Source organism: Oncorhynchus keta, unplaced genomic scaffold, assembly GCF_023373465.1.
Source record: "Oncorhynchus keta strain PuntledgeMale-10-30-2019 unplaced genomic scaffold, Oket_V2 Un_contig_13870_pilon_pilon, whole genome shotgun sequence".
Lineage (NCBI taxonomy): Eukaryota > Metazoa > Chordata > Actinopteri > Salmoniformes > Salmonidae > Oncorhynchus > Oncorhynchus keta.
The window spans coordinates 17,846-32,623 of NW_026278413.1; the positions used below are offsets into that span (position 1 = coordinate 17,846).

A 14,778-nucleotide genomic window follows, 5' to 3' on the forward strand; every position below is an offset into this window, starting at 1 on the left:
AGAGAAGAGAAGAGAGAGAGGAGGGAGGAGAGGGGAGGAGAGGAGAGAGGAGAGGAGAGGAGAGAGAGGAGAGGAGAGGAGAGGAGAGAGGAGAGGAGAGGAGAGGAGAGGAGAGGAGGGAGAGGAGAGGAGAGGAGAGGAGAGGAGAGGAGAGGAGAGGGAGAGGAAGGGAGAAGAGAGGAGAGGAGAGGAAATGAGAAGAGAGGAGAGGAGAGGAGAGGAGAGGAGAGGAGAGGAGAAGAGAAGAGAAGAGAAGAGAAGAGAAGAGAAGAGAAGAGAAGAGAAGAGAAGAGAGGAGAGGAGATGACAGGAGAGGAGAGGAGAGGAGAGGAGAGGAGAGAGGAAGGAGAGGAGAGGAGAGGAGAGGAGAGGAGAGGAGAGGAGAGGAGAGGAGAGGAGACTTAGTGAATGAACCAGAGGATAATGCATTAAACTGACTTAGTGAATGAACCAGATGATAATGCATTAACCCGACTTAGTGAATGAACCAGAGGATAATGCATTAAGCTGACTTAGTGAATGAACCAGAGGATAATGCATTAAACTGACTTGGTGAATGAACCAGAGGATAATGTATTAAACTGACTCAGTGAATGAACCATATGATAATGCATTAATCCAACTTAGTGAATGAACCAGAGGATAATGCATTAAGCCGACTTAGTGAATGAACCAGAGGATAATGCATTAAACTGACTTATTGAATGAACCAGAGGATAATGCATTAATCTGACTTAGTGAATGAACCAGAGGATAATGTATTAAACTGACTTAGTGAATGAACCAGAGGATAATGTATTAAACTGACTTATTGAATGAACCAGAGGATAATGCATTAATCTGACTTAGTGAATGAACCAGAGGATAATGTATTAAACTGACTTAGTGAATGAACCAGAGGATAATGTATTAAACTGACTTATTGAATGAACCAGAGGATAATGTATTAAACTGACTTAGTGAATGAACCAGAGGATAATGTATTAAACTGACTTAGTGAATGAACCAGAGGATAATGTATTAAACTGACTTATTGAATGAACCAGAGGATAATGCATTAAACTGACTTAGTGAATGAACCAGAGGATAATGTATTAAACTGACTTAGTGAATGACTTAAACTGACTTATTGAATGAACCAGAGGATAATGTATTAAACTGACTTAGTGAATGAACCAGAGGATAATGTATTAAACTGACTTAGTGAATGAACCAGAGGATAATGTATTAAACTGACTTAGTGAATGAACCAGAGGATAATGCATTAAACTGACTTAGTGAAACCAGAGGATAACATTAAGTGAATGAACCAGAGGATAATGCATTAAACTGACTTAGTGAATGAACCAGATGATAATGCATTAAGCCTGACTTAGTGAATGAACCAGATGGGATAATGTATTAACTGACTTAGTGAATGAACCAGAGGATAATGCATTAAACTGATTAAACCTGACTTAGGTGTGAACCAGATGGAATGAACCAGAGGATAATGTATTAAACTGACTTAGTGAATGAACCAGAGGATAATGCATTAAACGGACTTAATGAATGAACTAGAGGATAATGTATTAAACTGACTTAGTGAATGAACCAGAGGATAATGCATTAATCTGACTTAGTGAATGAACCAGAGGATAATGCATTAAACTGACTTAGTAAATGAACCAACAGCTAGCAGCATGTGAATGAGAGGCATAGGGTTGGATGAGAGAGAGAGATGGAGGGGAGGGAAGGGAAGGGAGTGAGAGAGATATAGAGAGTAGGTAGGATGTGGATGAGAAAGAGGGAGAGAGAGGGGGGGTGAGGTGTGGAGAGAGAGAAAGATGGAGGGGAGAGGGAGGGAAGGGAGAGAGAGAATGATAGAGAGAGGAGGTGGGATGTGCAGAGAAAGAGGGAGAGAGAGGGGGGATGAAAAAGACCTGCCTGTGCTCTATGTAGCTCTGTGTAGCTCTATGTTGCCAATATATCGGGCCAGTATTGACCTTTTCTAGTCTATCGGCTGTCGGCCCTTCTCTGTCTATGTCGCTCTACATAGCAAAGCTGCTGCTACGCCAGCCACCACTCACTGCCTGAACCACGAGCACTGCACTGCCTGAGCCATGAGCACTGCACTGCACTGCCTGAGCCACGAGCACTGCACTGCCTGAGCCACTGAGCACTGCACTTCCTGAGCCAAAAGCACTGCACTGCCTGAGCCACTGAGCACTGCACTGCCTGAGCTACGAGCACTGCACTGCCTGAGCCACGAGCACTGCACTGCCTGAGCCACGAGCACTGCACTGCCTGAGCCACTGAGCACTGCACTGCCTGAGCTACGAGCACTGCACTGCCTGAGCCACGAGCACTGCACTGCCTGAGCCACGAGCACTGCACTGCCTGAGCCACTGAGCACTGCACTGCCTGAACCACTGAGCACTGCACTGCCTGAGCCACGAGCACTGCACTGCCTGAGCCACGAGCACTGCACTACCTGAGCCACGAGCACTGCACTGCCTGAGCCACTGAGCACTGCACTGCCTGAGCCACGAGCACTGCACTGCCTGAGCCACGAGCACTGCACTGCCAGAGCCACGAGCACTGCACTGCCTGAGCCACTGAGCACTGCACTGCCTGAGCCACTGAGCACTGCACTGCCTGAGCCACGAGAACTGCACTGCCTGAGCCACAAGCACTGCACTGCCAGAGCCACGAGCACTGCACTGCCTGAGCCACGAGCACTGCACTGCCTGAGCCACGAGCACTGCACTGCCTGAGCCACTGAGCACTGCACTGCCTGAGCCACGAGCACTGCACTGCCTGAGCCACTGAGCACTGCACTGCCAGAGCCACGAGCACTGCACTGCCTGAGCCACTGAGCACTGCACTGTTATTAGTTATTAGGCTATTATTAGTTATTAGGCTATTATTAGTTATTAGGCTATTATTAGTTATTAGGCTATTAGAGTTGTTAGGCTATTATTAGTTAGTAGTTATTAGGCTATTATTAGTTAGTAGTTATTAGGTTATTATTAGTTAGTAGTTATTAGGCTATTATTAGTTATTAGGCAATTAGAGTTGTTAGGCTATTATTAGTTAGTAGTTATTAGGCTATTATTAGTTATTAGGCAATTTGTGTTATCAGGCTATTATTAGTTATTAGGTTATTATTAGTTATTAGGTTATTATTAGTTATTAGGCTATTAGAGTTATTAATTATTAGGCTATTATTAGTTATTAGGCTATTATTAGTTATTAAGCTATTAGAGTTATTAATTATTAGGCTATTATTAGTTATTAGACTATTGGAGTTATTAGTTATTAGGCTATTATGAGTTATTAGGCTATTATTAGTTATTAAGCTATTAGAGTTATTAATTATTAGGCTATTATTAGTTATTAGACTATTGGAGTTATTAGTTATTAGGCTATTATGAGTTATTAGGCTATTATTAGTTATTAAGCTATTAGAGTTATTAGGATGGTATTAGTTATTTGGCTATTAGATTGATAAGGCTATATATAGTTATTAGAGTTATTAGTTATTTGGCTAATAGATTGGGCTATATTTAGTTATTAGACTATTAGAGTTATTAGTTATTAGGCTATTATGAGTTATTAGGCTAATGTTAGTTATTAGGCTATTAGATTGTTTAGGCTATATTTAGTTATTAGAATATTAGAGTTATTAGTTATTGGACTAGTATTAGTTATTAGGCTATATTTAGTTATTAGAATATTAGAGTTATTAGTTATTGGGCTATTATTAGTTATTAAGATATTATTAGTTATTAGGCTATTATTAGTTATTATAGTTTTTAGGCTATTATTAGTTAGTATAGTTTTTAGGCTATTATTAGTTATTAGGCTATATTTGGTTATTAGAGTTATTAGTTATTAGGCTATTCAATTTATTAGGCTATGTATTAGTTATTAGAGTTATTATGCCATTATTAGTTATTAGGCTATTCAATTTATCAGGCTATTGTTAGTTATTAGAGCTATTAGGCTATTATTAGTTATTAGGCTATCATAGTTATTAGGCTATCATAGTTATTAGGCTATTATTAGTTATTAGGCCATTATTAGTTATTAGGCTATTATTAGTTATTAGGCCATTATTAGTTATTAGGCCATTATTAGTTATTAGGCCATTATTAGTTATTAGGCCATTATTAGTTATTAGGCTATCATAGTTATTAGGCCATTATTAGTTATTAGGCTATCATAGTTATTAGGCCATTATTAGTTATTAGGCCATTATTAGTTATTAGGCTATCATAGTTATTATGCTAGTATTACATCACATACATTCTAAGTAATTTCAATGTTTTTTTCCCCATTTTGGTTGTTTTATACTTTTATGGGCCCGGGTCAACAGTAGTGCACTACATGGGGCATAGAGGGCCATTTGGAAAGCAGCCTTAGTTAGGACAGACATGAGACTCTGCTGACTCCTAACCCAGTTGGCGTGGCTGGCAGCTAGCTAGTCAACATCTCCTGGGGCACTGGTAGGAATTAATTGTCCTCCTCTCCTCCTCTCCTCCTCCCTCCTCTTCTCTCCTTCTCCTCCTCTCCTCCTCCCTCCTCTCCTCCTTTCCTCCTCTCCTCTCCTCTCCTCTTCCCTCCTCTCCTCCTCTCATCCCCTCCTCTCCTCCTCCCTCCCTCCTCTCCTCCTCTCCTCCTCCCTCCTCTCCTCCTCCCCTCCTCTCCTCCTCTCCTCTCCTCTCCTCCTCTTCTCCTCTCCTCTTCTCCTCCCTCTTCCTCCTCCCCTGCCCTCTCCTCTCCTCCCTCCCCTCCTCCTCCTCCCTCTCCCTCCTCCCTCCTCTCCCTCCTCCTCTCTCCTCTCCTCCTCTCCCTCCTCCCTCCTCTCCTCTCCTCCTCCCTCCTCTCCTTCTCTCCTCTCCTCCTCTTCTCTCCTCCTCTCCTCCCTCTTCTCCTCATCCCTCCTCTCCTCTCCTCCTGATAAGAACACGTCTGAGACCTTGGGAAGTCCAGAGGGAGATGCATGTTGACAAAACAGGGAGAGAGATGTGCCTTCCCCCCAACCTCTCCTCCCCTGCCCTCTTCTACACCTCTCCTCCCCTGCCCTCTTCTACACCTCTCCTCCCCTGCCCTCTTCTCTACCTCTCCTCCCCTCCTCCCCTGCCCTCTACCTCTCCTCCCCACCTCTCCTCCCCTGCCCTCTTCTCTCTCCTCCCCTCCTCTCCTCTCTCCTCCTCTCCTCCCCACCTCTCCTCCCCTGCCCTCTTCTCTCTCCTCCCCCCCTCTTCTCTCTCCCCACCTCTCCTCCCCTGCCCTCTCTCTCCTCCCCTGCCCTCTCCTCCCTCCTCCCACCTCTCCTCCCTGCCCTCCTCCTCTACCTCTCCTCTCCCCACCTCTCCTCCCCACCTCCCTCCCCTGCCCTCTTCTACACCCTCTCCCCTGCCCTCTCCCTACCTCTCCTCCCCACCTCTCCCCCTGCCCTCTTCACCTCTCCTCCCCTGCCCTCTCCTCTACCTCTCCTCCCCACCTCTCCCCTGCCCTCTTCTACACCTCTCCTCCCCTGCCCTCTTCTACACCTCTCCTCCCCCCCTCTCCTCTACCTCTCCCCCCACCTCTCCCCCTGCCCTCTTCTACACCTCTCCTCCCCTGCCCCTCTCCCTACCTCTCCTCCCCACCTCTTCTCCCCTCCTCCCCTGCCCTCTCTCTCTCTCCTCCCCTGCCCTCTTCTACACCTCTCCTCCCTCCTCTTCTCTCTCCTCCCTCTCCTCTACCTCTCTCCCACCTCTCCTCTGCCCTCTCCACCTCTCCTCCCCTGCCCTCTCCTCCCCTGCCCTCTCTACCCTCTCCTCCCCTGCCCTCTTCTCTCTCCTCCCCTGCCCTCTTCTCTCTCCTCCCCTCTCTTCTCTCTCCTCTCCCCTCCTCCACCTCTCTCCTCCTCTCCTCTCCTCTCTCCTCCCCTCCTCTCCTCTCTCCTCCTCCTCTTCTCTCCCCCTGCCCTCTTCTCTACCTCTCCTCTTCTCCTCCCCTCCTTCTCCTCTCTCCCTCCCTCTTCTCTCTCCTCCCCTCCTCTCCTCCCCTCCCCTCTTCTCTCTCCCTCCCCTCCTCTCCTCTCTCCTCCCCTCCCTCTCCTCCCCCCTCTTCCTCTCTCCCCTCCTCTCCTCTCTCCTCTCCCTCCTCTCCTCTCTCTCCCCTCCTCTCCTCTCTCCTCCCCTCCTCTTCTCTCTCCTCCCCTCCTCTTCTCTCTCCTCCCTCCTCTCCTCTCTCCTCCCTCCTCTCCTCCCCTCCTCCTCTCCCTCTCTCCTCCCCTCCTCTCCTCTCTCCTCCTCTCCTCTCCTCTCTCCTCCCCTCCTCTCTCCTCTCCCCTCCTCTCCTCTCTCCTCCCCTCCTCTCCTCTCTCCTCCCTCCTCTCTCTCCTCCCCCCTCTTCCTCTTCTCTCTCCTCCCCCTCCCTCTTCTCTCTCCTCCCTCCTCTCCTCTCTCCTCCTCTCCTCTCCTCTCTCCTCCCCTCCTCTCCTCTCCTCTCCCTCCTCTCCTCTCTCCTCCCCTCCTCTCCTCTCTCCTCCCCTCCTCTCCTCTCTCCTCCTCTCCTCTCCTCTCCTCCCCTCCTCTCCTCTCTCCTCCCCTCCTCTCTCTCTCTCCTCTCTCCTCCCCTCCTCCTCTCTCCTCCCCTCCTCTCTCTCTCTCCTCCCCTCCTCTCTCTCCTCTCCTCCTCTCCTCCCTCCCTCTCTCTCTCCTCTCCCCTCTCTCCTCTCCTCCTCCTCTCTCCTCTCTCCTCCCCTCCTCTCCTCTCTCCTCCCCTCCTCTCCTCTCTCCTCCCCTCCTCTCCTCTCTCCTCTTCTCCTCTCCCTCTCTCTCCCTCCTCTCCCTCTCCTCTCTCCTCCTCTCCTCTCCTCTCTCCTCCCCTCCTCTCCTCTCTCCCTCCCCTCTCTCTCTCTCCTCCCTCCTCTCTCTCCTCTCCTCTCCTCTCTCCTCCCTCTCCTCTCTCCTCTCTCCTCCCCCTCCTCTCCTCTCTCTCCTCTCCCTCCCCTCTCCTCTCCTCTCCTCCTCCTCCTCTCCTCCCCTCCCTCTCCTCTCTCCTCTCCTCCTCTCCCTCTCTCTCTCCTCCCTCCTCTCCTCTCTCCTCCCCTCCTCTCCTCTCTCTCCTCTCCCTCCTCTCTTCTCTCTCCTCCCCTCTCTCCTCTCTCCTCTCTCCCTCCCTCTCCTCTCTCCTCTCCTCCTCTCCTCTCTCCTCCTCCTCCTCTCCTCTCTCTCCTCCCCTCCTCTTCTCTCTCCTCCTCCTCTTCTCTCTCCTCCTCTCCTCTCCTCTCTCCTCCTCTCCTCTCCTCTCCCCCTCCTCTCTCCTCCTCCCCTCCTCTTCTCTCCCTCCTCTCCTCTCTCCTCCCCTCCTCTCCTCTCTCCTCCCCTCCTCTTCTCTCTCTCCTCCTCTCCTCTCTCTCTCCTCCCCTCCTCTCCTCTCTCCTCCCCTCCTCTTCTCTCTCCCCTCCTCTCCCTCTCTCCCCTCTCCTCCTCTCCTCTCCTCTCTCCCTCCCCCCTCCTCTCCTCTCTCCTCCCCTCTCCCTCCTCTCCCCCTCTCTCCTCCCCTCCTCTCCTCTCTCCTCCCCTCCTCTTCTCTCTCCCCTCCTCTCCTCTCTCCTCCTCTCCCTCTCCTCCCCTCCTCTCTCTCTCCTCCCCCCCTCTTCTCTTCCTCTCTCCTCCCCTCCTCTTCTCTCTCCTCCTCTCCTCTCCTCTCCTCCCCTCCTCTCTCTCCTCCCTCTCTCTCCCCCTCTCCTCTCCTCTCTCCTCCCCTCCTCCTCTCCTCCTCCTCTCCTCTCTCCTCTCCTCTCCCCTCTCCTCCCTCCTCTTCTCTCCCCTCCTCTTCCCTCCTCTCCTCTCTCCTCCTCTCCTCTCCTCCTCTCCTCCTCCTCTCCTCTCCTCTCTCCTCTCCCCTCCCCTCTCTCCTCTCCTCTCCTCTCTCCTCCCCTCCTCTCTCCTCCTCTCTCCTCCTCTCTCCTCTCTCCTCCCCTCCTCTCCTCTCTCCTCCCCTCCTCTTCTCTCTCCTCCCTCCTCTCCTCTCTCCTCCCCTCCTCTCCTCTCCTCCTCCCCTCCTCTCCTCTCTCCTCCCTCTCCTCTCTCCTCTCCTCCTCCTCTCTCCTCTCTCCTCCTCCCTCTCTCCTCCCTCTCCTCTCCTCTCTCCTCTCCTCCTCTCTCTCCTCCTCCCCTCTCTCCTCCCCTCTCCTCCCTCCTCTCCTCTCTCCTCCCCTCCTCTCTCCTCCTCCTCTCCTCTCCTCTCTCCTCCCCCTCCTCTCCTCTCTCCTCCCCTCCTCCTCTCTCCCCTCCCCTCCTCTTCTCTCTCCTCTCTCTCTCCTCTCCTCTCTCCTCCCCTCCTCTCTCCTCCTCCCCTCCTCTTCTCTCTCCTCCCCTCCTCCCTCTCTCCTCCTCTCTCTCTCCTCCTCCTCCCTCCCCTCCTCTTCTCTCTCCTCCCCTCCTCTCTCTCTCCTCCCCTCCCTCCTCCTCTCCCTCTCTCCTCCTCCTCTCCTCTCCTCCTCCCTCTCTCCTCCCCTCCTCTCCTCTCTCCTCCCTCTCCTCTCCTCTCCTCTCTCCTCCCCTCTCCTCCCCTCCTCCTCTCCCCTCTCTCCTCTCCCTCCTCTCCTCTCTCCTCCTCTCCTCCTCCTCCTCCTCTTCTCTCTCCTCCCCTCCCTCTCCTCCTCCTCTCTCCTCCCCTCCCTCCTCCTCCTCCCTCTCCCTCTCCTCCTCTCCTCTCCTCTCTCTCTCCCCTCCTCCCTCTCTCCTCCCCTCCTCTTCTCTCTCCTCCCCTCCTCTCCTCTCTCCTCCCCTCCTCTCCTCTCCTCTCCCTCTCTCTCCTCTCCTCTCTCCTCCCTCCTCTCTCCTCCCTCCTCTCCCCTCCCTCTTCTCTCTCCCCTCCTCTCCTCCTCTCCTCCCTCCTCTCCTCCTCTCTCTCCTCTCCCTCCCCTCTCTCCTCCTCTCCTCTCCTCTCTCCTCCCCCTCCTCCTCCCCTCCCTCTCCTCCCTCCTCTCCTCTCCTCTCCTCTCCTCCTCTCTCCTCCCCTCCTCTTCTCCTCTCCCCCTCCTCTCCTCTCTCCTCCCTCCCTCCTCTCTCCTCCTCTCTCCTCTCCTCTCCCTCCTCTCCTCTCCTCCCTCCTCTCCTCTCCTCTCTCTCTCCTCCTCTCCTCTCCTCTCTCCTCCCCTCCTCTCTCTCTCCTCCCCTCCTCTCTCTCTCCTCCCCTCCTCCTCTCTCCTCCTCCCTCTCTCTCCTCCCCTCCTCCCTCTCCTCCTCCTCCCTCTCCTCTCCTCCTCCTCCCCTCCCTCCTCTCTCTCCTCCTCTCCTCCTCTCCTCCTCTCTCCTCCTCTCCCTCTCCTCCCTCCTCCTCCTCCTCCCCTCCTCCCTCCCCTCCTCTCCTCTCTCCTCCCCTCCCCTCTCCTCCTCCTCCTCTCCTCTCTCCTCTCTCCTCCTCTCCTCTCCTCTCTCCTCCCCTCCTCTTCTATTCTGTTGTTGTTGTTTTCTGTAGTGGGTGTCTGTTAACTGTAGGTTGTATACTTCGTCACCATTGTCCCCGGGGGAGAAATACCCGATGGAGAGAAAACATCTGCTTATCAAGGTCATCCTCCATTCCTGCTCTTCTTCTGTTTACCCATTACCCGTAGTCTCTGCTGTTGTTCATCAGGTCTGGGAGGTTGGGACAGCAGTCTAGTCTCTGCTGTTGTCCATCAGATCTGGGAGGTTGGGACAGCAGTCTAGTCTCTGCTGTTGTCCATCAGATCTGGGAGGTTGGGACAGCAGTCTCTGCTGTTGTCCATCAGGTCTGGGAGGTTGGGACAGCAGTCTAGTCTCTGCTGTTGTCCATCAGATCTGGGAGGTTGGGACAGCAGTCTAGTCTCTGCTGTTGTTCATCAGATCTGGGAGGTTGGGACAGCAGTCTAGTCTCTGCTGTTGTCCATCAGATCTGGGAGGTTGGGACAGCAGTCTAGTCTCTGCTGTTGTCCATCAGATCTGGGAGGTTGGGACAGCAGTCTAGTCTCTGCTGTTGTTCATCAGGTCTGGGAGGTTGGGACAGCAGTCTGGTCTCTGCTGTTGTTCATCAGATCTGGGAGGTTGGGACAGCAGTCTAGTCTCTGCTGTTGTCCATCAGATCTGGGAGGTTGGGACAGCAGTCTAGTCTCTGCTGTTGTTCATCAGGTCTGGGAGGTTGGGACAGCAGTCTGGTCTCTGCTGTTGTCCATCAGATCTGGGAGGTTGGGACAGCAGTTCAGTCTGGTCTCTGCTGTTGTTCATCAGGTCTGGGAGGTTGGGACAGCAGTCTGGTCTCTGCTGTTGTCCATCAGGTCTGGGAGGTTGGGACAGCAGTCTAGTCTCTGCTCTGTCCATCAGATCTGGGAGGTTGGGACAGCAGTCTAGTCTCTGCTGTTGTCCATCAGATCTGGGAGGTTGGGACAGCAGTCTAGTCTCTGCTGTTGTCCATCAGGTCTGGGAGGTTGGGACAGCAGTCTAGTCTCTGCTGTTGTCCATCAGATCTGGGAGGCTGGGACAGCAGTCTAGTCTCTGCTGTTGTTCATCAGATCTGGGAGGTTGGGACAGCAGTCTAGTCTCTGCTGTTGTCCATCAGATCTGGGAGGCTGGGACAGCAGTCTAGTCTCTGCTGTTGTTCATCAGATCTGGGAGGCTGGGACAGCAGTCTAGTCTCTGCTGTTGTCCATCAGGTCTGGGAGGTTGGGACAGCAGTCTAGTCTCTGCTGTTGTCCATCAGATCTGGGAGGTTGGGACAGCAGTCTAGTCTCTGCTGTTGTCCATCAGATCTGGGAGGCTGGGACAGCAGTTCAGTCTAGTCTCTGCTGTTGTCCATCAGATCTGGGAGGTTGGGACAGCAGTCTAGTCTCTGCTGTTGTTCATCAGGTCTGGGAGGTTGGGACAGCAGTCTAGTCTCTGCTGCTGTCCATCAGATCTGGGAGGCTGGGACAGCAGTTCAGTCTAGTCTCTGCTGTTGTTCATCAGGTCTGGGAGGTTGGGACAGCATTCTAGTCTCTGCTGTTGTCCATCAGATCTGGGAGGTTGGGACAGCAGTCTGGTCTCTGCTGTTGTCCATCAGATCTGGGAGGTTGGGACAGCAGTCTAGTCTCTGCTGTTGTCCATCAGGTCTGGGAGGTTGGGACAGCAGTCTAGTCTCTGCTGTTGTCCATCAGATCTGGGAGGCTGGGACAGCAGTCTAGTCTCTGCTGTTGTCCATCAGATCTGGGAGGCTGGGACAGCAGTCTAGTCTCTGCTGTTGTCCATCAGATCTGGGAGGTTGGGACAGCAGTCTAGTCTCTGCTGTTGTTCATCAGATCTGGGAGGTTGGGACAGCAGTCTAGTCTCTGCTGTTGTCCATCAGATCTGGGAGGTTGGGACAGCAGTCTAGTCTCTGCTGTTGTCCATCAGATCTGGGAGGTTGGGACAGCAGTCTGGTCTCTGCTGTTGTCCATCAGATCTGGGAGGCTGGGACAGCAGTCTAGTCTCTGCTGTTGTCCATCAGGTCTGGGAGGTTGGGACAGCAGTCTGGTCTCTGCTGTTGTCCATCAGATCTGGGAGGCTGGGACAGCAGTCTAGTCTCTGCTGTTGTCCATCAGGTCTGGGAGGTTGGGACAGCAGTCTAGTCTCTGCTGTTGTCCATCAGGTCTGGGAGGTTGGGACAGCAGTCTAGTCTCTGCTGTTGTCCATCAGATCTGGGAGGTTGGGACAGCAGTCTAGTCTCTGCTGTTGTCCATCAGATCTGGGAGGTTGGGACAGCAGTCTAGTCTCTGCTGTTGTCCATCAGATCTGGGAGGTTGGGACAGCAGTCTAGTCTCTGCTGTTGTCCATCAGATCTGGGAGGTTGGGACAGCAGTCTAGTCTCTGCTGTTGTCCATCAGGTCTGGGAGGTTGGGACAGCAGTCTAGTCTCTGCTGTTGTCCATCAGATCTGGGAGGTTGGGACAGCAGTCTGGTCTCTGCTGTTGTCCATCAGATCTGGGAGGCTGGGACAGCAGTCTAGTCTCTGCTGTTGTCCATCAGATCTGGAAGGTTGGGACAGCAGTCTGGTCTCTGCTGTTGTCCATCAGGTCTGGGAGGCTGGGACAGCAGTCTAGTCTCTGCTGTTGTCCATCAGATCTGGGAGGCTGGGACAGCAGTCTAGTCTCTGCTGTTGTCCATCAGATCTGGGAGGCTGGGACAGCAGTCTAGTCTCTGCTGTTGTCCATCAGATCTGGGAGGCTGGGACAGCAGTCTAGTCTCTGCTCCTGTTCATCAGATCTGGGAGGTTGGGACAGCAGTCTAGTCTCTGCTGTTGTCCATCAGATCTGGGAGGTTGGGACAGCAGTCTAGTCTCTGCTGCTGTCCATCAGGTCTGGGAGGCTGGGACAGCAGTCTAGTCTCTGCTGTTGTCCATCAGGTCTGGGAGGTTGGGACAGCAGTCTAGTCTCTGCTGTTGTCCATCAGGTCTGGGAGGTTGGGACAGCAGTCTAGTCTCTGCTGTTGTCCATCAGGTCTGGGAGGTTGGGACAGCAGTCTAGTCTCTGCTGTTGTCCATCAGATCTGGGAGGTTGGGACAGCAGTCTAGTCTCTGCTGTTGTCCATCAGATCTGGGAGGTTGGGACAGCAGTCTAGTCTCTGCTGTTGTCCATCAGGTCTGGGAGGTTGGGACAGCAGTCTAGTCTCTGCTGTTGTCCATCAGATCTGGGAGGTTGGGACAGCAGTCTAGTCTCTGCTGTTGTTCATCAGATCTGGGAGGTTGGGACAGCAGTCTAGTCTCTGCTGTTGTCCATCAGATCTGGGAGGTTGGGACAGCAGTCTAGTCTCTGCTGTTGTTCATCAGATCTGGGAGGTTGGGACAGCAGTCTAGTCTCTGCTGTTGTCCATCAGATCTGGGAGGTTGGGACAGCAGTCTAGTCTCTGCTGTTGTCCATCAGATCTGGGAGGTTGGGACAGCAGTCTAGTCTCTGCTGTTGTCCATCAGATCTGGGAGGTTGGGACAGCAGTTCAGTCTAGTCTCTGCTGTTGTCCATCAGATCTGGGAGGTTGGGACAGCAGTCTAGTCTCTGCTGTTGTTCATCAGGTCTGGGAGGTTGGGACAGCAGTCTAGTCTCTGCTGTTGTCCATCAGATCTGGGAGGTTGGGACAGCAGTCTAGTCTCTGCTGTTGTCCATCAGGTCTGGGAGGTTGGGACAGCAGTCTAGTCTCTGCTGTTGTCCATCAGATCTGGGAGGTTGGGACAGCAGTCTAGTCTCTGCTGTTGTCCATCAGATCTGGGAGGTTGGGACAGCAGTCTAGTCTCTGCTGTTGTCCATCAGGTCTGGGAGGTTGGGACAGCAGTCTAGTCTCTGCTGTTGTCCATCAGATCTGGGAGGTTGGGACAGCAGTCTAGTCTCTGCTGTTGTCCATCAGATCTGGGAGGTTGGGACAGCAGTCTAGTCTCTGCTGTTGTCCATCAGATCTGGGAGGTTGGGACAGCAGTCTAGTCTCTGCTGTTGTTCATCAGATCTGGGAGGTTGGGACAGCAGTCTAGTCTCTGCTGTTGTCCATCAGATCTGGGAGGTTGGGACAGCAGTCTAGTCTCTGCTGTTGTCCATCAGATCTGGGAGGTTGGGACAGCAGTCTGGTCTCTGCTGTTGTCCATCAGATCTGGGAGGTTGGGACAGCAGTCTAGTCTCTGCTGTTGTCCATCAGGTCTGGGAGGTTGGGACAGCAGTCTGGTCTCTGCTGTTGTCCATCAGATCTGGGAGGTTGGGACAGCAGTCTAGTCTCTGCTGTTGTCCATCAGGTCTGGGAGGTTGGGACAGCAGTCTAGTCTCTGCTGTTGTCCATCAGGTCTGGGAGGTTGGGACAGCAGTCTAGTCTCTGCTGTTGTCCATCAGATCTGGGAGGTTGGGACAGCAGTCTAGTCTCTGCTGTTGTCCATCAGATCTGGGAGGTTGGGACAGCAGTCTAGTCTCTGCTGTTGTCCATCAGATCTGGGAGGTTGGGACAGCAGTCTAGTCTCTGCTGTTGTCCATCAGATCTGGGAGGTTGGGACAGCAGTCTAGTCTCTGCTGTTGTCCATCAGGTCTGGGAGGTTGGGACAGCAGTCGAGTCTCTGCTGTTGTCCATCAGATCTGGGAGGTTGGGACAGCAGTCTGGTCTCTGCTGTTGTCCATCAGATCTGGGAGGTTGGGACAGCAGTCTAGTCTCTGCTGTTGTCCATCAGATCTGGAAGGTTGGGACAGCAGTCTGGTCTCTGCTGTTGTCCATCAGGTCTGGGAGGTTGGGACAGCAGTCTAGTCTCTGCTGTTGTCCATCAGATCTGGGAGGTTGGGACAGCAGTCTAGTCTCTGCTGTTGTCCATCAGATCTGGGAGGTTGGGGGAGTCTCTGCTGTTGTCCATCAGATCTGGGAGGTTGGGACAGCAGTCTAGTCTCTGCTGTTGTCCATCAGATCTGGGAGGTTGGGACAGCAGTCTAGTCTCTGCTGTTGTCCATCAGATCTGGGAGGTTGGGACAGCAGTCTAGTCTCTGCTGTTGTCCATCAGGTCTGGGAGGTTGGGACAGCAGTCTAGTCTCTGCTGTTGTCCATCAGGTCTGGGAGGTTGGGACAGCAGTCTAGTCTCTGCTGTTGTCCATCAGATCTGGGAGGTTGGGACAGCAGTCTAGTCTCTGCTGTTGTCCATCAGGTCTGGGAGGTTGGGACAGCAGTCTAGTCTCTGCTGTTGTCCATCAGGTCTGGGAGGTTGGGAGTCTCTGCAGTCAGGTCTGGGAGGTTGGGACAGCAGTTCAGTGTCTCTGCTGTTGTTCATCAGATCTGGGAGGTTGGGACAGCAGTTCAGTGCTGCAGTACGT

General features: G+C 52.8%; 1 long non-coding RNA gene across 6 annotated transcripts; it reads left to right on the plus strand.

The window, feature by feature from the left end:
- Positions 1-9,608: 9,608 nt before the first annotated feature.
- LOC127918268 (uncharacterized) lies at positions 9,609-13,089 on the plus strand. 6 transcript variants are annotated; one of them, XR_008099636.1, is made up of 3 exons: positions 9,609-9,633; positions 12,933-12,984; positions 13,032-13,089. It is a non-coding gene; the product is annotated as an uncharacterized LOC127918268 (long non-coding RNA). The 6 variants fall into 6 exon arrangements; XR_008099637.1 differs by lacking the exon at positions 9,609-9,633 and adding an exon at positions 9,980-10,004; XR_008099638.1 differs by lacking the exon at positions 9,609-9,633 and adding an exon at positions 10,121-10,145.
- The last annotated feature ends 1,689 nt before the right edge of the window (positions 13,090-14,778 follow it).